The 21,463-nt window shown below is 50.5% G+C and overlaps 1 protein-coding gene across 2 annotated transcripts in view; it reads left to right on the top strand.

The window, feature by feature from the left end:
- The window catches only part of ZFHX3 (zinc finger homeobox 3), a 127,013-nt gene that overhangs the window by 19,515 nt on the left and 86,035 nt on the right, over positions 1-21,463 (top strand). The window lies entirely within an intron of this gene.

Raw genomic sequence — 21,463 nt, 5'->3', positions numbered from 1 at the left:
CTGTTATTGTTACCAAAATAGATTAAACGTAAACTGAGTGGATCAGCCCATTCTACAGTCCCGTTTGTGTGCTGTGTGTGGTGAGGCACCAGCTTTCCACATGAATGCAGCTTCTGAATGTGGGGGGTGTGGAGCCGCGTGCCTCAGTCGGATGAACGCAGCGCCAGGAGTTGTGGGTGACCCCAGCATGAGCAGCTCCGGCGCGCTCCACAGGGACAGCCTTGGGAGCACACTGGCTGCTTGATCCAGCCCAAGGGGACCCACCAGTCCCCACCAGCCCCCACCAGCTTTTTTAACATTTTTCACTTTCTGATCTTGTCTTCAAGTGGCTGGTAACATGAGATACCTGCAAATGAGCAAACCTCCCTCTTCTCCAAATGCCAGAGGAGTATTAAGGATCCTCCAGAGCATCCATGCCCTGCAGTAGGGAGTAGGGTGTAGGTTTTCCTGCTGTGCAGGTGCAGGTCTCTTGTTTTCCATGAATGAAAGGAGAAACTGCTGCCTGGAGGAACGTGTGGTCAAGGTTTAGAGATAAGATTGTGAGGACGGATGACAGGCAGAGGGTCAGAGGCGAGAACAGAATTAATTCCCTGAATGAACTTCTCTTGTCTAGCAAGGAAATACCAATTTTTTCCGGAACCTACAGAGACTTGAGCCATAAAGACTTTCTGATTAGCTTTCATCCTTTTTCCATTGGTGATTTCTCATGGCAAGGAGCCCTTTTCTGTGGTGCCCTGGGCTGTGCCCCAGGAAGTGTCGGGAGGCTGTGCTGCTGCATGTCCTGGTGGGTTGGGGGGACACTGGTGATGGAGCCCGTGCTAATGGGCTGGTGTCCAAGTAGAAAGTGTATTTTCAATGAGGAAGTGCTGAGATATTAGTGGGGCCTGGATTACCCTGTGATTGTGCTGTCAATACTGCTGTATTGAGTCAGAGAGAGCCTGCACGACACAGGGAAACACTTAGCTCACTGCTGCTGCTTATTGAGAAGCCAATAGCAATTTACGTGCTGACACTTGACACCGAATCCATTCCCAGAGGTACTCCTGCTAAGCCACTGCTGGGCTCGCCCTCACACCTGTGCCTTCCCTCGGCCTCGGAGCTGCAGGTGCGATGATGCTGGGGCTCCTCCAAACGCACCCGCCTGCTGGAGGGGCTGGCGGCTGCCCCTGCAGCTCTGATGGGACAGGCAGGTGGGGACCAGCTCTGTGGAGAGGGGTGGGAAACCTGCACTCCAGAGAGCTGGTCTCATGTGGGATTAGCTTTATTCGTGTATTCAGTGAAGAAGGGGGAATGTGGGTGCCTAAGTGTCTGGGACCTCTGGACTGGAGCAGCTGGATTCCTTCTGTCCTGTTTGTCTTTTCCTGAGACAAGCACAGCTGAGCCTGATGGCCTTTCTGGCATACACACACACCTTTTAAGAAAAACTTAAGATCATCTGCTGCCAAATACTTTCAAGAGGAATAACATCCAGGATATTTCTTTGAGGCTGAACTCCCTAAAATGGGAACTAAGCCATGAAGGAGTGAGGATGGGATGAGAACAGAGCTGTAGTACTGGAATGAGATGGCTGGAGGTGGGAAGCAGAACATGGGGAACCTGTGTCCTGGTGATGTGCTCAGCAAGGAGCATCAGGTGCTGGTGCTGGAGCACTGCAGGAGGCCTGAGGAGTTGTAGACCCAAATAGATGGTCTTGTCATTGTCTTTTACAGCCCCAGTGTGCTGGAGTAGTAAAGCTCCTACTGGTTTTTAAGTGCAGCTCTTCCTGTTTTGCTGCATTGCCTGGCAAACAATTTTACACATTCTCTGTTAGCTGTGGTGGTGTTTTTTGGTCACCATTCCCTTTGCAGTTCCCTTGTGTGCTTGAACCTCCTGGGAGGGTTAGAAAACCTGTGTCCTAAATCTAAAAGGAAACAAAGCAAGTGTGCTGCATGAGGGAGGTGCTTGGAGTGACTCTTCATTTTGCAGAAGTAGAATTTAGGTCATGTTGCAGGTCATGTTTCACATATCTGTGTTGCTTCTTGCTGGCAGGTTGTTGTAGCCAGTGTGTGGTGTCGTGGCTCTGCAGCGTGTGGGGAGAGGAAGGGAGCAAGCCTAAAGCAGTCGGTGTTGGGCTGTCCTGCAGCTCTCTGAGGAGAGCGGGGACGTGATGGGGATGTGTCACAGTGTCCCCAGACTGCTTCTAAAGCAGGCTCTGCTGTGCAGGTGGCCTGTGACCCTGTGCGGGGTGGATCGTGTGGCTTTGCTGGCAGCCGGTCAGGTATCAGCCTGCCGAGGCTGGGAATTGGCCTTCCCTGCCAGGATGCTCTGGGAACGGTGTGCCTGTCCCCCTGCCTTGCCAAGCTCTCGTCCCAACGCAGGTGTTCCCATTTACAGTCCAGAGCCAGAACAAGCAGCAGGTGCCTGTTCCAGAACTCACTGCTGTGTGTGGTGGCTGTAACCAGAGCTGGGACAGAGTGTGGCCAGGAGCCCACCTGGAGATCTCTGGGGACCCAATCACTCTGTGTTTCTGCGATACTGGCTTCTTTCAGACACTTCAAAAACTGGCGAAAAACAGTACAAAAATAGATTTGGTGAGAGTGTAACCAGGGCAGCAGTGGCACACGATGGAGGGGAGCAGAAGAAGTAGGCCAAATCTGCATCCAGTGCCTGTTGAACCTCAGTGGAGGGTGAAGCAGCAGGCCCTTCTGTTGGGATGCCGCATGGCTGGGATGGCAGGTGTGACACCTCGGCACGTGCTTTTGTAGAGGTCCCTATTGCTTATTCTGTTTTGTTCTAGTCTAGTGCTAATCTTGTTCAGCAGTTGCTCCTCTTAATTATTGGAGTACTTTTACAGAGATGTAGCAGATTAATCCTTTTAGTTCTGCTTGCTGCCAGAAGAGATTGCCACCATTATTCCGGCGCTATGGAAGGAGAGGTTGGAGCATGAAGAAGCAGGGCTAAATTTAGAAAGCTTGTGCTCACACATGCTGCTCTGTAGCTGTAGAGGAGCGTGTGGTGGCAGGTACCAGTGCGAGCAGGGAGCATGTATGCAGGTAGGTGGGGCTGGGGCAGCCCAGCTGAATTCTGTGGGTGTCACAGCTGGGTCACGACCTGCTCGGAGAACCCCGGCAGCTCCTCGGCGCATTTCCAGCAGGGAGGGCAGCTCCAAGGCATCCTTTATCTGGTCCTTGCCTTGCTGGAACACAAATATTAACTGACAAACAGTTGCATAATAAATGGCACAGTCACTGTGGCCTGTTGTTCTTATCTTCCTCCATAAGAAATAAATAGTGAAAAGTAGGAAAGTTAACTTTCAAACCAATAAGCTTCCTCTGTGCTGGCATTAGTGAGGCCCCAGGCTTGCCTGAGGGCTGCTGAATTTGTGTCCCAGAAGCTCAACTCGGAGGAAATGGAGGAGTGTTCCCATGTTACCTGCTGGGTCACACAGGACAGATGAGTGTATGGGCACTGTGGGGTAGCACACGCGAGTGCATGTGCCAGCTGCCTGACACAGCAGGGCTGGGGACCTGAAGCCTTAGGTTTGTGCTGGAGAACCTCTGCCCCAGTGCTTGCTCTACCTGTGGCTCCCCGCTCAGGTGTTCTTTCTAACGTGGTCACAGTCATACATGTCGTTCCAGCTGAGATCTTGCAGTGCTATTATTGTGCCCTTTATTGCTTCCTTGTCTCCACAAATAATCTGAGCAACATCCTGGAGATTGTGTTTGCCGCTTGTCCAGCTGCATCCTTTGGTTCATCCTGGCCAGTGCATTAGTCTGTCTCCTCCTGTGTAATTCCCAATAGGTAAACCCTGAATTTACTGCAGAAGCTCAGAGTTTTCCTATCATAACCTCGGATTTAGTTGCTTTCTCGTTATTCTAGACCTCAAATCCTAGCTTGTGTAACATTCTGGTCTTCTAGTGTGTTGGATATGCTTCTCAATTTAATTTCATCAAGGATCGGTGGTTTCTGCTGACTGGCAGCAAGGCCAGCAGTGATGTTAGTGCAAAGGCTCCCAAGGCCTTTCAAGAGGGGAAACCTTTATCCAGGGCAGTATTTTCTTTCCATCATTTTGGTGTCAGCTGCTCTTGGCCTAGTTTTCTGCCTTTTTTAGATCATAGCTAGTGCCCATCTTCTCTAGCGCAACTCCCCAGTGCAGTGTGGAAGAAGGGGCAGTTCTTTCAGTAAAGGGAGACACAGGGTTAGTTTTCACAGCGTGTCTTTATGTTTGATCCTGGTCTTCATTTATTGCTCTCTCTTCTGTTATTCTTGCCTTCACAGTACTTCCTGCTCTCTCTGTTAGGATGGAAATAAACCCCACAGCAGTGTCTTCCCAGCCCTGTTTGAGCACAGGTATTTGCTGTCTGTACCCGGCATAGTTCCTGAGCTGATGGATGGTTACACATATCTGATGCTGAACCTGTCAAAAATGTACTTGGATATTCTTAATTGTTTCAGATTGTGTAGATTTAGATTAGATATGAGGCCCTGCCACAGGGTGCTCAGAGAAGCTGTGGCTGTCCCATCCCTGGGAGTGTCCAAGGCCAGGTTGGACGGGGCTTGGAGCAACCTGGGATAGTGGAAGATGTCCCTGCCCATGGCAGGGGGTGGAACGAGCTAAGCTTTAAGGTCCTCTCCAACCCAGCCCAGTCTGTGATATTGCGACAGCTGCTATTTTCAGCTCAAATCATGAAACACGAAGAGAAAATGCAGAGGGGCTGGAAGGTATCTTGAAAGTTGAGGTGAATGGTCCCCTGGGGGTGGGGTGGAGCAGTTCTGTGTGTGCTGGTGGCTTTCAGTTGTCTGAGCTGATCTCCCTGGCTCTGGGTGCTGCTGCTTTTGGGGTGGCTCCTTCCTACTTCTCTGCTTTGGAACAGCAGCAGGTCTGTCCCTGTGCTGCTGCGCTCCAGGTTTCCATTCAGTCTCCCTCAAGAAAGATGGGGGCATTCTGGACCTGGGTGGTTCTACTTTGGAAAGGCTCATTCTTGGCTGATGTATCTGAGAAAGCAGTTTAACCTGAAGTTGTCTGTGGCTACTTCACAGTGCTTGCAGGTGCCAGTGGAATGAGAGCCAGGTGTGTGGGGTGGGAAGAGGACAGTGCCATGCTGCTGTGTCCTGGGGTTCAAAGGGAAAGTAACGATTTGCCTTTTTTCTATACTTGAATTTGAGTCATTACGAGAAGTAAATTCATATAAAGAATAATAGAAACTGAAATGAAATGGATGATTATTACTGAAACCTTTGAAAGAATGCAGATTGTCCCAAAGCAGGCATTCCTCTGCAGGGCTGTCCCAGTCCCGCTGCTGGAGGTGGCTGGGAGGCAGCAGTAGGTCAGGACCAAAGAGACCCCATGTTACACCACAGGTTTCTTTTGGCATGTGCAGCACCAGCTGTGTTGTGCAGGGCAGAGCATGGGGATTAGGGGTGGGTGGGGAGCTCCTTGGCACAGCAAGCAGTGCTGGGTCTGCTCTGATGGTTTGTCCTGCTCTTCCTTTTACCTTTGTTTCATTTTACTACTACTTGACTAGAATTTTGTTGAATTTAGAGTCTGTGATTTCCAGTGCTCAGGGTCAGGGATGGCTGTCCCACACTGTGTGTTCTGGTGCCTTCTGAGGTGGTTATCAAGCAGCTCCCCTGTGCCTGGCTCCGCTCCCTGCGTCCCTTGCAGCGCCCGTGTGCCGGCTCCTGACGTGCCCCAGCTCTCGTTGCTTCAGGAGCTCCCAGCGCCAGCAGTGTGTGATCCGCAGTCTGAGCTGTGGCTGTGACGGGTCATTCTGGCAACTGCAGCTTATGATTAAAAAGAAAATCAGTCACTGTCATCTTGGACCCCAGCACTGGTGATCTGACAGTCCACAATGCATCAGCTTCTTCCTCATCAGAGGATCTTAGACTCAGGACTGCCCCAAGGGTTGTCCTGTGACTCAGGCTGATACCAGAAGGCTCATCTCATTTCATGACTAGCACAGCCAGCTGCACTATTTCACTGCCTGAAGATGCGTCTGAGAGACCCAGAGGATTTTCTAATTCCAGTTTTTGGCTGGATCTTCAGGGCCTCCTCCATTCGTGGCTTGAGCAGAGCAGAGGGTTGGACTGTAATGGCTGCTGTGTTGTCACACCCTGGAAATTCCCTTATATCCTCGGGGAAGTCGGAGTCTTCACGTTGGCCTGCTGTGGCCTTCAGCCTTGCAGTTCTTGTGCTGGACAGTGGCTGCTGCTGAGATCATCTTCACCCCTTTAGAAAAGGCGGCTGGTTTGCAGCTGTGCTTTGGGAACCTCCATCTCGTGTGACCGCTGCCCGGGGCAGCCGTTCCCTGGCTGCCAGAGCTCTGCCACTGGTGCACCTTGCTTCTCACTCTGCAAACCCATGGACCTTCCTACAGCTCTGGTGTCTCTGAGGGCAAGTGCCTCTGTATGGGGCGAGTTGGGGCAAAGGGGCTGATGCTTCACCCCCATGCCTGGCTGTTCAGAGGTCCCAGGTGTCCATGTATCTTACAGAGAACGGGCGTCTCTGTGCAGAACACAAGCTGATGTGTTTTCCAGACCTGTGTCCCTTGGAAAAAAGTAGTCATGTAGGGTTTTTTCTTCCTCTTCCTTCTTGTTCCCACTTTCTGTCGTGTGTTAAAATTTTATTTTAATTGAGTAGCTTGTTCACAGCTGTATCTTTAATGCTGGCATTTACCATGGCTCTGAGAGATGTTTTGAGTAGGATGGAGAACCATCCAGAGGATCATCCATGGCAGTGGGTGATTCACATCAGGAAATGAGTTAGGCAACAGAGTTAAGGAAATGTTATCTCTAAAATGTCTTCAGCTTATCCCATCCCTTGAAGAGCTGGGGGCAAGAAGCAGATCGGGCTGAGCTCCGAGGAGATGGTGTGTGGATACATACAGAGGGGCAGATTTTAGGGAGCTCAGAAAAGGGTCTGGCATCATCTGTGGCTGTGTAGTCCACCAAACACTGCTGTCATGGACTGGGCAGGTTTTCAAAGGTCTGATGGCTGATTTTATGTCCCCATGGAGCCTGGAGCTCAAATGGCAGCTGGCTGGGCTCCAACTCCTCCTGCTATAGTTTGTCTGTGTCACTGAGAAGGAAGGACCTGAATTCAGTTAAGGATGAGGGGAAGAGGACATTGAGGAGGGCCGTGAATCTCAGAAAGCTCAGGGACATGCCTATAAAAACCTATGGCTTGAAAATCATGTATTTACTGTTTTTATTGATAAACAGAGTGTACAGGGCTGTGAAGAAGTGTACAGGGCTACTTCTCAGCCTCCCTTCCAGACTGATCTGCTTGGATCAGCTGATGGAGAGTCAGTCACTCAGCTTTTGATGCTCCAGAGGCTAGGCTGGATGAGTAATGATTCCTTTAGGCCTGGCTTCCTGGAGATATCTCCTTATCCTCCTTCACCCAGGTAATTAAAACCTTGTCAGCGCGTGCTGGTGGCGGGATTGCTGCTGCTGCTCCTGGCCCTAGGGGAGGGATGTGGGGGGGAAGGAGTTTGTCTATTAGAGACTTGTTGCATAAATGAGTTCATTCTTTGTGGCTGGGCAGAGGGGAGCAAGGGAGAGGAAGGAGTCACAGACAGACATTGTTCTGAGGTGGTGGCCTGGGTGGTGGGCATCAGCCGTGCAGCCCTGGGTGGGCACAGGCTGCAAGTGAGTTGTCACGATGCAGAGCAATATCTTTCTGTAGCTCAAATTCTTTCTTTTCTCCCATCTTTTCATGTGCCCTCTGCCACAAACCTTTGAAGAAGGCCTTCATAATTAAGCTTTTCCCAAATGGGGTTTTGCTTTTGAAAGAAAAATCACTTTGCATTTGGGGGTTTGAATTTGAAAGAAAAATAAGGAACAATTTTCCCATTTAATTTCTGTTCTATCTCTTTTTAAGTCACTTGGTATTTATCATACTGAATTTTCTCTTAAACCTCTGTTCATGTTGCCCTGTATATTGCCCCTTCTAAAAATTTTTAAAATAAAATCAAGTATGCATGTTCTGGTACAGTACTAATTCTGCTCAGCATGGGCAAGACATGGTTAAGTTGGACCAGTGAGTCCTTGGTTTTCTTGAGGAAACTGTTCGAGAGTAAATGCATCTTCATTGGCGTGCAATAATGAAGTTGCAAGTCTTGGAAAAGCTTCACATTGTTCCAGACTATTTTATGACTGAGAGGTTTTTATTTTTTCCCATTTAGTAAAGGTGACCTGTCTGATTTCTGCCACTGTCAAGAGCATTGGCCATGGTCACCGTACATACATAGTCATGTTGTGTTGTCCCTGGAGCACACAGATGTGGCCAGCAGTTGAGTGTGATTTAGGCGAGTGTCGCACATCTTTGCTATTTGGAACTTGGATGAAGAGGAAGAAAGAAGCTGCCTTTGGAAATGAAGATTGGATTTCAAGCCAGCTTTTCAGATGGGCTGTGATGTAGAAGTGGATAATTTCTCATGTCATTCTCTTCTTGCGCCTTCCATTGCCAACTGCAGTGTGCACATCAGTTGAGTTGTTGAATCAGTTTCTTCCTTTCCTACCTACGTACAGACCTGGTCACAGAAGATGGATTTATCAGATATGGCTCAGCCTGTTCCCTCTCTAAGGTGTTTGGCATGGAGAAGTCAGACTGAATCTTGCTGTAGAGGCTTTCCCCGTTCCCTCTGCCCAGGAGCCTGCCAGAGCCCTCACCTGTTGGAGAGCAGCCCTGTGTTTGTGGGGTTGGGAGCCAGCGCTGTTGCCCCTGGGGCTCTTGGAGCACATCCCAGCCTCTGTCTGTTCCAGCCTCCTCTCACTCTGTTGTGCACCTTCCCTCGCTCAGAGCTAAAACACGAGCCAAGAATTAATTGTTTTGTGTCGTTTTCCCCCCGTGTTGTGTTGTGGTCTGATCGGTATCTGGGCCCACTGGGCACTGGAGGCATTTGCTTCCCCTCCTACGGAGACAGCTGTTGGAGAGCTCAGCAGAGGCTCACAGTCCTTACTGGACTGCAGGCGCTGAACAGAAAAAGTGCTGTTGCCAAGTGTGGATGCCCAGGGTGTGGGTGGGAGGGCAAGGGCTGCAGGCTGGCACTGGGAGCACTCCGTGCGTGTGCAGGACCCAGTGCTGGTGGACGTGGGTTTGGCTGTTCCAGCCTGGCTCCAGCTGCCCTGGCCGGGCTCTCTGGGCTCCAGAGCAAGCCAAGGGATCCTCTGGTGGTGGTGTTCCTGTTCGTTACCACTGGCTGCACACTGCAAACCATGTCCCACCTGAGTAGCTTAAGTAAACTTTCCATGGCAGGACGTGTAATCAGAGGTTAAATAATTAAGTAACATTTATTTGACATTTATATGAAATTCACTGTCATGGAATTTAACTCAGTGCTCAGAAAAGGGCTCTGAGGGAGGAAGTGGCTGTAAAGGGTGAGGAGGAAGGAAAATGTGATGGGGCATAGGAGAACCTGGGTGACTTAAAGGATTCCAAATTGGAGTGGAAATTATAATACTGGTGTTATCATAAGCCTTGTCATTCATCTGACTTTAGGATTTCTAGAATGGTTCTGGAATGCTCTCTGGAATACAAGACTCATATTCCAAGTCCAGACTTGGGAGGTGGAAAATGCAGCATTGCTGGGCGGCTGCAGTGGGACTCTATGGGATGCAAGCATTTGGGGATGCTGAGGGGGAAGCTTTTCCATCACCTTTCCGTGTTCTGCCCTCCAGGGGCAGAGTGGGTGCTGGGGCTGGGGGCTCCTCAAAGACGGCTGGGTCTCATTGCTTCAGGAGCAGAGCAATGGCAGCACTGAGGGAATAGTGAGGGGTACAAGAAATGAGGTTTTCATCAGTGTTGGCTAAAGAGTTTTGGAGCTTCATGGCTTGTTCTTAATTAAAGGCTGGAGTCTGTGGGTGCTGTACTCGCAGGGCTGCTGGCATGGCAGCTGTGGCCCTGGGACAGCCCTTTCATCCTTACACTTCACCTCTCTGTCTTTCTGCTTTCTTTAGAATGGCTGAGGCTGTCTCTAGGGGCTTTTATGTGGATATTTCTCATTGTTGGGTTTCAGAGAAGCACTTGACTAGGAGTCCATGTTTCTAGTAATTATGCTTCATAGGGACGTATTTCCTTATGCATTTAATGGGGCTCTGTCTTTGAGCTTGTGCTTGGCCTGAACTCTTGAGCAGGGGCCTTGCACGAGTGAGATGGGCATTAAAGTCTTTGATTTTCTGCAGGGCAATTATTGTGGCCAGGTGAGGAAGAGGAGGCCATTCAGTGAGCCATGAGGGTAGAGGCGTTAAGACTCTGACATTAGTAATCAGTTGAGTGTTTCAGGTTCCTGAGTTCAGTGGCCATTCACGCCGTAGGGATCCCCAGATGACCTGCAGGCTTTGAGCTGTGCCTGAAGAGACCTTTTCAAGGGAGCTCCTTTAACCAGACGGTTTGTCTTTGAGCTCTGCTGAAAAACTGGGTTCTGAAGATGAGAAAAAATTTCCTAGTGCACCTTCTAATTGTTCATTTAGGAGCAGAGCTCTCCTCCAGCTGGGAGGGCTCAGGGCTGCTGTAAAGTGCTAATTAAAAGTAATAGTGATAATGAAAACAGATGTTTTCAAGAAAAGTAAGTGCTACTGGGGCCCCAGTCTGCTGTCCCTGCCTTCTCTGCAGGAGGAGAGTGAGTTGTGTCTTCAGAACTGCAGGTCCAGGGGGGCTGCGGAAGGGGACCAGATGCCAGGTGGCTCCTGCTGCATTAACAACCAGGGATGGCTCTGGATACAGCACGGAGGGGCACCCAGCCCTGCACCTGGCACCACCTCAGAGCACCTGCTGCCTCTCCCTGCAGAGGTGGAGGGGTGGGTGCAGGACTTGTATGGAGGAGTAGAACAGAATTGTTTGACACTGAGTTGTTTTCTGGAGTGTTGTTCTAGAACAGATGGGGAAAAACCTTGATAGAAGATGGCTCATTGCAAGGGTGACAGGGAGGGAGATCTTCTCTCTTGTCTAGATTTTAATAAGAAGGGATTGTTTTAGTCTTGTTTATAACTGGTATACTGATGAGAGTTTGAAAGAGCAGCCCCAGGTCTCCAAGATCTCTGGGATAAGTTTCATGGGGCTCTGCAGCATATCACCAATGTTTGGGCTGAGAGGGGAGAAATTGTAGAAGCTTGTGTCCAGATCTCCAGCCTGTAAGGCAGCGGCTGTTTGGCATGACGTGCTTGCTTCTTGGAGTGCTGGGTTCAGCTGTGTTGTCAGTTCCATCATTACCCTTCTCTTTGCTCTGCAAGTGAGCTGGAGAAGTGTGACACCATCCTGACCACATCCTGCAGTACAGATGTGCATGGGAAAGAGCAACTGAGAAAGGAGTTGGTTCAGCATGGAAGGATGAAGCAGTTGTGGAGGCGTATGGTTTTGTCTTTCCCCCTGAAAAACTTGGCTTGAGAGTCTTTGGCTGACTGTGCTCATGGAAGAAGTGGCATCTTTTAGACGGGTGGGAGGCACCAAGGAATAGGGGGATGAGGGAGAGACAACAAGGAGTAGGTGGGTTATTCCAGTCCTGCTGAGAGAAGGCATTAGGACAAGGAGGAAGGGCCAGAGCATTAGCCAGAAGCACTTCCTGGGGTCTTGTCCAGGTGAGGCCAGTCTACAGTAAGGCTGCTGGTGTGAAGTTTATTTTGCAAATGTCACCAGTGTTTCGTTAGAGAAGGCGTTTCAGTTGCACAGGAGCAGGCAGCCAAAGCAGTGGAGGTGGCACCGAGTGCTGCCTGCAGCCCATAGCCAGTGGTCCTTGGGGTTAACACTGAGGTGGAGCTGTCAGATCCTTGTCCATACTGGGAGGTAATGGGACCCATACTCCTTAATTACTGCCCATGGAGCTGCTGACAGAACCCTGGAGCTTCAGCCCTTGTTAAACTCATTTTCAGATGTCACTTGGCTGTGGTGGCAATGGAGCCCCGGGTGTGTTACAGCCTCTGTTCCCACTCCTGCAGATGGAGGAGCAATAGATGCTTTTGCCAGAGCATATCACATCGGGCAGTTCGGCTTCTCTTCTGGGGGCTGGGGGATACGTGTTACTGAGTTTAATCCAGGAGAAACTATTTTGATACTTGAAATGACTTCAGAATCAAAATGTTGCCTTGCTCTGTGTGCTGGCAGATCAGCTGCTGGCCCTGCAGACATGCAGTGGCAGGTGATGAGCTGCAGTGTGTCACCTGTTCTGAGGTATGGCCTGCATGCGCATACACCTGCTGGATCTTCCACACTGAGTGTATCCAGAGTTCAGTCTTCTCAAAAAGAATTCCTAATGCATTGCACAAGAATTTGGGTGCTGAAGGGGTAAATTCTGTTAAATCTTGTTAAAAGGATGTGGAAAACTGTACAAAAGTCCAAAGTAGAGATAAAAATAATTGAAATACCAAAGGAAATGTTTTAGAGTGGGAAATTGAGTTTAATTTTCAGCTCATCATGAGGAGAATCCAGAACTGAAGTTACAGGTTTTGGTGTTTGAGCTCTTTTTTCCCTGGAATGATGCTCTAGCAGAAGGTGCTCAGCAGATGTTGGAGTAAGCCCTGATAGGGGTGTGTGTGAGATAAACAGTTCAGGGACTGTGTCTGATAATGTGATCCTCTCCATTCCAGTGGTAGCTGGGCTGTGGAGGTGGCCTGGGGTCAGTGTGTGGGCAGAGCAGCGTGTGGAGGGTCTCACTGGGGCAAGGGGGCTACAGACAGGTGATGCTCTGGTAGTTCTTATTTTGGTAAAAAGCTCAAGGCAACACTAGGAGCACCTTGCAGGCACCCCACAATTATCATAATAAACAGTTTTATCATCTGCTTGGCAGTCAATAATGTGGCTTACGCTGCTTTAGTATCTCACTGGTATTGATCACCTTAGCAGCTGTGCCACGGTCAGCTCCTGTTAACCCGTGCGTGTCGGCGGCTCCGGCCGTCCTGCCAGGGGGCTCAGGGCTCACCTGTCACCCACGTGTGTGCAGCAAGGGACAGCAGGATGGGGCAAACCCAGCTTTGAATCAGAGGCCTAAGGGTGGGATTTTGATCTAGGAGCTAGGGATTGAGTGCATGTCCTGTGTATGGGGGGGTTTAAAATAGAAGGATTGACATACAATTCTCAGTTTGGGCTCAGAGGAGTTTGGGCTTGTAACAGTGTTGTGTAGGTTGTGGTGCTCTGTCAGAAGGAGGGTTCCCTAAGACCCCTGTGTGCTCCCAGACTGCTGTGTGCCCCAAGATGGTGAAGGAGAAGGAGGGCTGCTCTCTGCAGTGATGCTGTAGTGCTTTACTGGGGCTTTTGGCTCCAAATGGGACCATGCACTGGACATCCCCTTGGCTTTGCCTGGCTCTGCTGGGACTGGCTGAGGCATTGGCATGCCAGCACCACTGACACCTGCCTGGCCTGTGAGAACAAAGACTGTGGAATGTGCACATGCTGGGAAACAGACTTGGCCCTGCAGCAGCTCCTGGGCTGAGCTGGGGTAGCCGGGTGCTGCTGGCTCTACCAAAGGCACTGTCTGGGCTAAGTGAGCCCTTGGGGGTGCTCTGACAGCATTGCCTCCACTTCTGGAAGCACAGGCAGCAATTAGGAATATCAAGTTAGTAGCTGACTCCATTTTGGGAGGAAGAAAGATGATTTGCTGTCCGCATCCAGATGGGGCTTTGAGGAAGGATGGGACTTTCTGAGATTTGGTTGTACCTAGATAGATAGTTGGGTCTTGTGGCCCAGTATTTCTCCTAATGGAATTTCCCATCATTTACTGCCCTGCTGATTCCTGATCAATGAAAATAAAATTGCATTGCCTCCTGAGAGGCTCCATGTATGGCTGCAGCCTCCAGCTGTGTCAGTTCCGGTAAGATAATCTCATCAGGCGTGCAAGAGGGTAATAGGAAATAAAAATAAAACCCACAATTAGCAAGAGGCCAGGCAGCTGAGTAACGCTTTCAGTCCTGGAGGTCTGGAGACGTGTGTGTAGCAACTTCCTCCCTCCCCTCTGAAGGTGCCCATGTCCCTCGCAGTGTGCTGCAGTGTGGTGCTCACCAGGCTTGGCAGTGCCTGCAGATGCATCGGGCACATCCTTTGGAATCCCTGTTTACCTGGATCTGTGTCAGCTCTCCCGTGTGAGGTGGTTAAGTGTTTCACAGGCAGTGGTTCTGAGGTGCACCAGGGGATGCAGCAGCTGATGGGGGGACTGTGCACTGTGCACGCTGAGAGCATGAACTTGAGACTTTGAGCTGTCAGGTCGTCCATAGGTGTTGACTCCTGATGATTGCTGCAATCAGGAGAGTTTATTTTGGCCAGATAAGGAGCATGCTTAGGCTGTATATGAAGTCTGGAGCAGGATGTTGTTTTGGGAGCAACAAATGCAGATGCTGTTTACAGGAGTACAGGACCACTTGGATCTGCTAAAAGTTGGCCTAAAGGATGCTCCAAATGGGGGCAGTTTCACAGCTATACCAGCAAGTTTCTTTACCTGTTTGGGTTGGTTTTTTTTTTAATTATCTTCCAGTGACACGTCTGTAACTGGTGTTTATACTGAAATGTGAATGGCTGGTGTAAACAGACATCCCAGTGACCTTTGCAATGGGACTGTGCAACCCCAGTGTGTAGTTCAGAGCTGACGTATCAGCCACGGTGTTTGTCTGAGCAGCCAGTGGAATGGTTACAGAATGACCTAATACCTCTGAGCCTGCTCTCCCAATCCAAAGCGTTGGCTTTCCCAAAGGGTGGGAAAGAGCAGCTGAGCCCAGAATGTCGCAGTGAGTCTGCTTCCTAACAAGGACTGGATCCGAGCCCTGGCAGAGGAGATCTGCATGACTTATGAGTCTAACTCTTACCCTTGGCTTGGCCCTTGACACTAGTCTGGAGCGCACATGTTGTTTGGGTAAATCCGTAGGAGGAAGGAGCACTGGCAGGATTTCTTTGCGAGTTGCGTGAGGCTGCGCGTGTGGGGCATGGCTGTGGAGCGCAGCCTGGCAGCGGAGCAGCAGCCCTTCCAGCTGGGCCATGGAGGCTTGGCTGTGTCTGATCCCAAAGCCATGTAGCAGGGCTGGAAACTCGGAGCATTTCAGGACTTGTCCCTTCACAAGCATCACCAGCGGTTTGGTGGGGGTAGCGGTTTCCCGGTGCAAGGTCTTGTGGATGTTCCTTCCAACCATGGAGGACACGGGCCCAGACAGAGCCGTGGTGGCTGGAACTGTGTGTGAGCCACTGGACAGGCACTGGGGGGACAGCACAAGCTGCAGCATGGCAAAACGGGGGGACAAGCATGGCCCTCTTCCTGAGGCACTGGGGCTTGGGGGAACCTGGGGGGCTGTGGGGTCTGTGTGACAGAGCGAGGCAGTTTGTCCTCAGCAGCTCTTTGATTAGTTTTAGAGTTGGATCAACAATGGTGCACTGAAAATGCAAACCAGATGCAAATGTAGTTATTTATGCAGCAGCATAGGCTGAGAACAGCATTTAACAAGAAAGGTTCGGGGGTTTGGAGCAAAGGGGTGAGTTGTGCAACGGCAGAATCGTGAGACGTGTGATGTTTTGAAACAAAACCTGGAACTTCTGTGGTGTCCTACTCAAGAGGAGAGGTTCCTGCAGAACCTGAGAACAAGCTCGGTGCCCTAGGAGCATGTGAATGCCCTGTCATGTATGTGCTAAGCAAGTGCTTCAGTTTGCTGTGTAGAGAGAAATGTGACTGAAGCCAGCTTACCTCTGCTGCAAAATATTCTTAATGCTAAGAATCTCCTGAAGGAATAAGCGCTCTTGTCCCCAGCTGCTCACGGAAAGCCTTCCGGCCCTCCTTGGGATCACTCCACTCTCAATGGCAGCAGGCTGAAGATTAGATAAATATTTCTGTGTGTAGTGCAGTAGCTGGCTCAAAGGGATCAGCAAACTTGGAGTAATAGTTCATAACAAAATGCCTTCTGAAAAGCTGCCTGACTTGTGTTACTCCCATTGGCTCAGTTTTAGCTGGTGTGAAGGAGAGGGAAAATGTGGATGATGTGGAAGGTTCACCTTTTCAAGGAGCCCCTTTCTATCAGTTTCATGCCAAGTGTTTGAGCCCTGCAGCTTTCCAGCCCTGTTTTGTTCAGCGTTTCCTTTGCTTCCTGCTGCTTGAAAAGCTGTTTATGCTAATGATGCCAGGAAGATCTGAGGGACCGGCTGTGCCCGTGGATGTGAGCCCTGTGTCAGCTCTCACACCGTGGCCGTGCCAGCGCGCGTGCACAGAGCAGCGCCGCTTGCGCTGTCGGCTGGAGTGCTGCCCAAGGCGATCCCTCCACAGGGCTGTCTTCCTGCTGGGGGAGGACCGTCCTGTCCTTTTGAGGTGCCTGATGGATCTTTTCTTTCAATAGACCACTGTGTGCCACATCATCCCCTTCTGGGACCTTGAGCCCTTGAGGATCCATGGGCTAGAATCCCTCAGAGGGGAAAGCTCACAGTGTTCATAGGAACTTCCACAGAGGCAAAATTTTTTCACTGAAAAGGTGGTCAGGCACTAGCACAGTCTGCCTAGGGCAGTGGTATAGTCACCATCCCAGGGAGGGATTTAAAAGGTGTGTAGATGTGGTATTTGGGGACACAGGTTAGTGGTGGCCTTGGTGGTGCTGGGTAAATGGTTAGACTTGCTGCTCTTAAGGGTCTTTTCCAACCCAGATGATTCTTCAGTTCTGTGAATTCTTGGCTTTGTCAGGATAACCAACTGGCTTGTGAGGACTTGCAGCCCCAAGACTCTTTGGAACCCATGGGTCAATGTTGTTTGGATGCTTCTTCCACCAGCAGGCAGGGCTGGCTTGTTAATTCTGCTCCCACTGCAGAGGCATTGGACATGGCCATGTGTCCAGATGGAAACAGTCTGGCATACAGCAGAACACTGGAAGAAGTCAGAACTGAGCTTGGGCTTTTGATTGGTAAAGCCTCGCTGCAAAAGAGGAAGAGAGATGTCAGGTGTTCAGGGTTTGGCAAGACTGGTATCTTGCTTGTCAGACCACGTTTGCCAGTGAGACAACTCCACATCAGGGTGTGTGCCAAAACACAGCTCGGTATCACTTGGAGAGGTGCAAAATATGACTTGCTATGTGAAAGGGAAAAATTAGTTTGTAATTTCTTCATTAAAATGTTGAACTTGGCAAATACATCAGTATTTTTCAGGGATGGTTTTTTTGGTTAGGAATTGCGTAAGAGGAATCCCAAGGCACTGATGTTGTAAAATGCTGGCAGAAAAACCCCAACTAGAAATCATTCTTCACACTGTGCATCCACGTTCCCTGTTATGCTCAGGTTTTGGCACATAAGTACCATTTTATCCTAATAGCTTAAGTCTTGTTGCAGAGTTCTCAGCACTTCCCTTAGGCTGACAGGTATCTTGCTGCTTTCTGGTACCTTAATGAATGTGAGAGCTGGGATCCGTGTCTTCTGTTTAACTTAAAAGATAGAAGGATTTTACAGAACTGGGAATTGAAACTCTTGGTATTGCCACTCGAATCTCCAGCCAGCATTGCTGAGGAAATTTGAAAAGATCTTTCTATTCTAGGAAGTAACTCTTCACATATTTGTGTGATAGCAGCTGCTGTAGAAATCACATGAAGTGACAACATGCTCCTGCCACCTTGTTTTACCCTCTTCTGTGACCATCCTGCTTGCCAAGTGAGGCAGCATGTGCTCACCTAATTGCAGGCAGTATCATAATTTATATGCATAAAGGAGAAAAATTAAAGTTGCTTTGGCAACATACATTCTGTTCTTCCTTAATTTTTGAATTCTTGATCCTAGGCAATTATTTTTATCATTTCTTTCCATTTGCAATTTCCTAAGTGTTACCCAAGTGCTGTGTAGCATGCCAGGTGCGGGGAGGTGACACAGAAAGCTTTGATGCTCCAGATTCGTTGTGTCGCCGCTTCAGAGGGTCACAGTGACTGCCTTGCACCTCCCTGCCTGGGCTCCTGCTCTCGGGAGCTTTGAGCATACCTGTTCCCAGGGATCTCCAAGGTCCCTTCCCAAGCTATTTCATGTTTCTGTGACTGTGAAGTTGAGTTGGCTGCTTGCTCACTTTTGGTATGTCCATCCCTAGTTTTCAGGCTGGAACAAGTGTCATCAAGTGCCATTGCTGAGACAGGAGCTTCTTGGCCGACCTGGACTCCACACTCGCCAGGCATTGTCCCTCTGAGGACACTGCAGAAGGCCAGGCTGAGCGTGTGAGGAGGGGTGTGGGCAGAGTATCTGAGTGCACCATTAGTCCTGTGCTGTCCTTGTCCTTCCATCTCTGTCCCTTTTGGCTTTCCTGAGCCACTGGCACCCTGGAGGTGACTGAGGGCCTGAGCTCTTCCCTGTGCTGTGCAGCTGGGCAGACGGAGGGCAGCCTACAGGGACCATCGGCCAGGTAATGGCTGTGGGTGTAATGCATCTGCTTGTATCTTCTCTGTGTCCTCAGTGCCCTTTTTTCCATGGTGCCATGTGGGTCATTAGCTGAGGGAACAGTTTCTCACTGTCGCTTTCTCCTTTTGTTTTCCTCCTTCCTCATTGCTTCCAGTCTTGGTTTACTGCCAAACAGCCTCTTGTGAAAGGGCCGCCTAATTAACCCTGTGCTAATTAACAATTTAAAATTACACAGCACGGCTGTTCATATTTAATTCTCGGGAAGCCTGGGCAACAGCAGGAGCCCCCGCCTCCCTCCCGCTCCATCCCTGCTGCCCGCGCCGCTGCCAGCGTCCCCAGGGAGGAAGCAGCCTGGTGCCGTAGGCTGGGGGTGCCCAGGAGCCCCCAGCTTGCCAGGGGTTGCAGGGTGTTGCTTTAGCACCAACCACTGCTCAGTGGGAGCGTTGCTGGAAGATGGAATGTCTGTCCCTGTGAGGAGGGGCTGGGCGCTGGAAGGAGATGACAGGGGGCCGCAGGCATTGACTCCGTGCGTGTCCTGCACAGCGTGGCTGCCAGCTGCAGGCCTGGTTGTAGGAACGCAGCACAAGCGTGGGGCACACAGTGTTGTGCTGTCACCTGCACCTGCCATCCTGCAGCTCTGGGCCTCCGGGGTGCCTGGCAGAGCACTCCTGGCCTGCGGTGCTTGTGCTGCCCTGGCTGGTCCCATATCAGTTCCAAGGGGCTGTGAGATGCAGTGGTGCGCTGAGGAAGGGGCAGGGGCTTGGACGGGCCGTGGGCCAGAGGCAGGGTGGGCATGGCAGCGGTGGGATGTGAGGCTGCAGAAGGGACCAGGAGAGCCCTTCTTTGCTGCTGGGGCGGTGTGAGAGCGCGGAGCCTCTGGCGCTCAGGCTGTTCTCTCTGTAACTGGAGTTCATTGATTTTACGGGAAACCATGTTTACAGACAGAGTGCTGATCGACCTGACGAGTTGACTTCTGCCTCCTTAAGTAAGAACTACCTTTTCTTATTGACTGGCTGATAAACAGAGCAGAGAGGGTGGCAGGGGGAGCGAATGGGAGGTGTGGAGCACGCCGTGTCTGTCTGTCCATCTGAGCTCTCCGTGTCCCCACACAGGTGGCCTGTGGGCAGTCTGGGGTGGTGGAAGATGCAGGGCCCAGTAGTGGGCTAATAACTGCATCGTACTCCTGCTTAGAACCTGGTTTGCTCTAGCAAGGAAATTGCTGTTCTCAGTTTCAAGAGATGATTCCTGCAGCTTCTGTGTGAATAGAAACAAATACTTTCATGCCTCGTGCTCCCTTCAGGAGCAGCTGTGATGGTGACTGAACCATCAGAAGAGTGTGAGCTTGTGTAGGGGCTCAGCTTGTGTCCGGGGCTTGGGCTGGCCATTTGGGCTCTGGGTTTTTCCACGTGCCCTGTAAGGGCTCCTCCGTGTTGAGGAAAGGGAGAGGAGAGAAGATTCCTTTGGAATAGCACATCTTGAGCTGGTTAAGTTGGAGTGAGTGGGGGAGAGCTGTTAAAGCAAGCCAAGGCAGAAAAGCCCACCAATTAATTGGAGCGTGCGGGTCTGCCTGGCCGGGCCGGGAGAGAGATTGGCTTTCCTGTCAATAAACAAGTCCCCAGTGCAGCATCAAAGCTGCAGTCCTTTATCAATCGCGGCCTCCTCTTCCCGCATGTTCCTGTAACTTACCAAGCATTTATTACATTGATTTTCCAATCAGGCTGTTAACCCTCCCGCCCCTCCAGCCCTGCTAACCCTTCCAGCCTGGCTGTCAGTCAGGCATCTCCTGCCAGTCAGGAGTTCTTGGTGGCAGAACTGCTCTGACCCTGCCTATGTCTCACCTGGCTGTGTGTCCCAGGAGCTGGCTGTGCTGGCCCACACAATGCTCCGTGTCTAAAAGAACTGGTAGGGTGTTGTCTTTCCATGTTGCGCTTTGAAGTCTGCATGGATATTCCTGAACTTGGCAAAAGTGCGAGGCTTATGGAGTTTCTTTTTCCTCATTTTCCCCATATGAATCTGTGTTGGTTCTATTTGGATTGCAGTTGCCAGTGCAGAAGTAGCAGTGAAAAGGGAGAGAGAAGGCGTGTTGTGGGAAGGTGAACGTGCAGTCTCAACACAGAAGGATCTGGGATCAGTTTAAGGAAAACACACAGCTAAGGACAAATGTTCCAGGGAGAGAGCTGGTGCAGTAGGAGCCGTTACATGGCTGGAGCTTATTTTAGGCTAGGGGAACAAAACTGGCTAATGAAGAACCCAGAGCCTTTTGGCAGCGGGATTCTGCTCTTCCTTCTTGTTCTGCTCAGTGCACCAGAATGCTGTTACTGCAGAGCAAATCCCTATTTATTCCCAGTGCAACTGCAGAGGCAGCTGTGTATGACATAGAATCCAGGCAAGGTGAGACTGGAGATGCTGTAATGTTGTGTGTGAACACGTTGGATGGTGTCTCCCTTGCAGCTGTGTGCCCTTCTGCAGGTATCCTGGCACAAGGGCTTTGATATTACTTTGCCTTCAGTGGTAGTTTTAAATGCTTTTTCTTTGAGCTTCACCAGAAGTAAAATGTAAAGGGAAAGTACCAAACACATTAGAGAACTCAGCAGAAGTGTGGATGGCTTTGTATAGTAAAGGAAAATAAACTGGGAGATAGTGAAACCAGAAAAAACAAACATTGAATGTCACTCCATTTTCCTTTCCTTGAACTAATTCAGGTAGTTCACATGGTGCTGCTGTGGCACATCACCTGCTTTGCAGCTGCTCATGTCTTCTTTGGCAGGTTTCTAGTTCCCTTCATGCTTTCTGTATGAGCTGAATAGGGCTCCATCAGGATTGCAGGACTCCTTTAGGATTGCAGTATTGGAGTTGTTGACCGGATGCAGCAAAGGGGGTCATGATGACAGGGGACCCTGGATGTCGGCCACAGTCAGTAGCCCAGGCCCGCTGACTGCCTGGCAGTTGGTGGGAATCCTCCAATTGCATTGATTTGGTGGAATGGAAGTAGTGAGAAGGCTGTCCTCCTCTTCCAGGACCTGCACCCACCGTTTTTCTCCAGGGGTGAGAGAAAGCAGTCCGTGTGCAGAGGCTATGCCCTGCAGGATCTCTGGGAGCTTCCTGGAGCATGGTGGGCTGACCGCTTTCCAATCCCCAGGATGCACCCTTGCCAGATCTGGAATTTCC

Source organism: Aphelocoma coerulescens, chromosome 11 (assembly GCF_041296385.1).
Source record: "Aphelocoma coerulescens isolate FSJ_1873_10779 chromosome 11, UR_Acoe_1.0, whole genome shotgun sequence".
Taxonomy (NCBI): Eukaryota; Metazoa; Chordata; class Aves; order Passeriformes; family Corvidae; genus Aphelocoma; species Aphelocoma coerulescens.
This window is presented reverse-complemented; position numbering and strand designations above follow the sequence as displayed.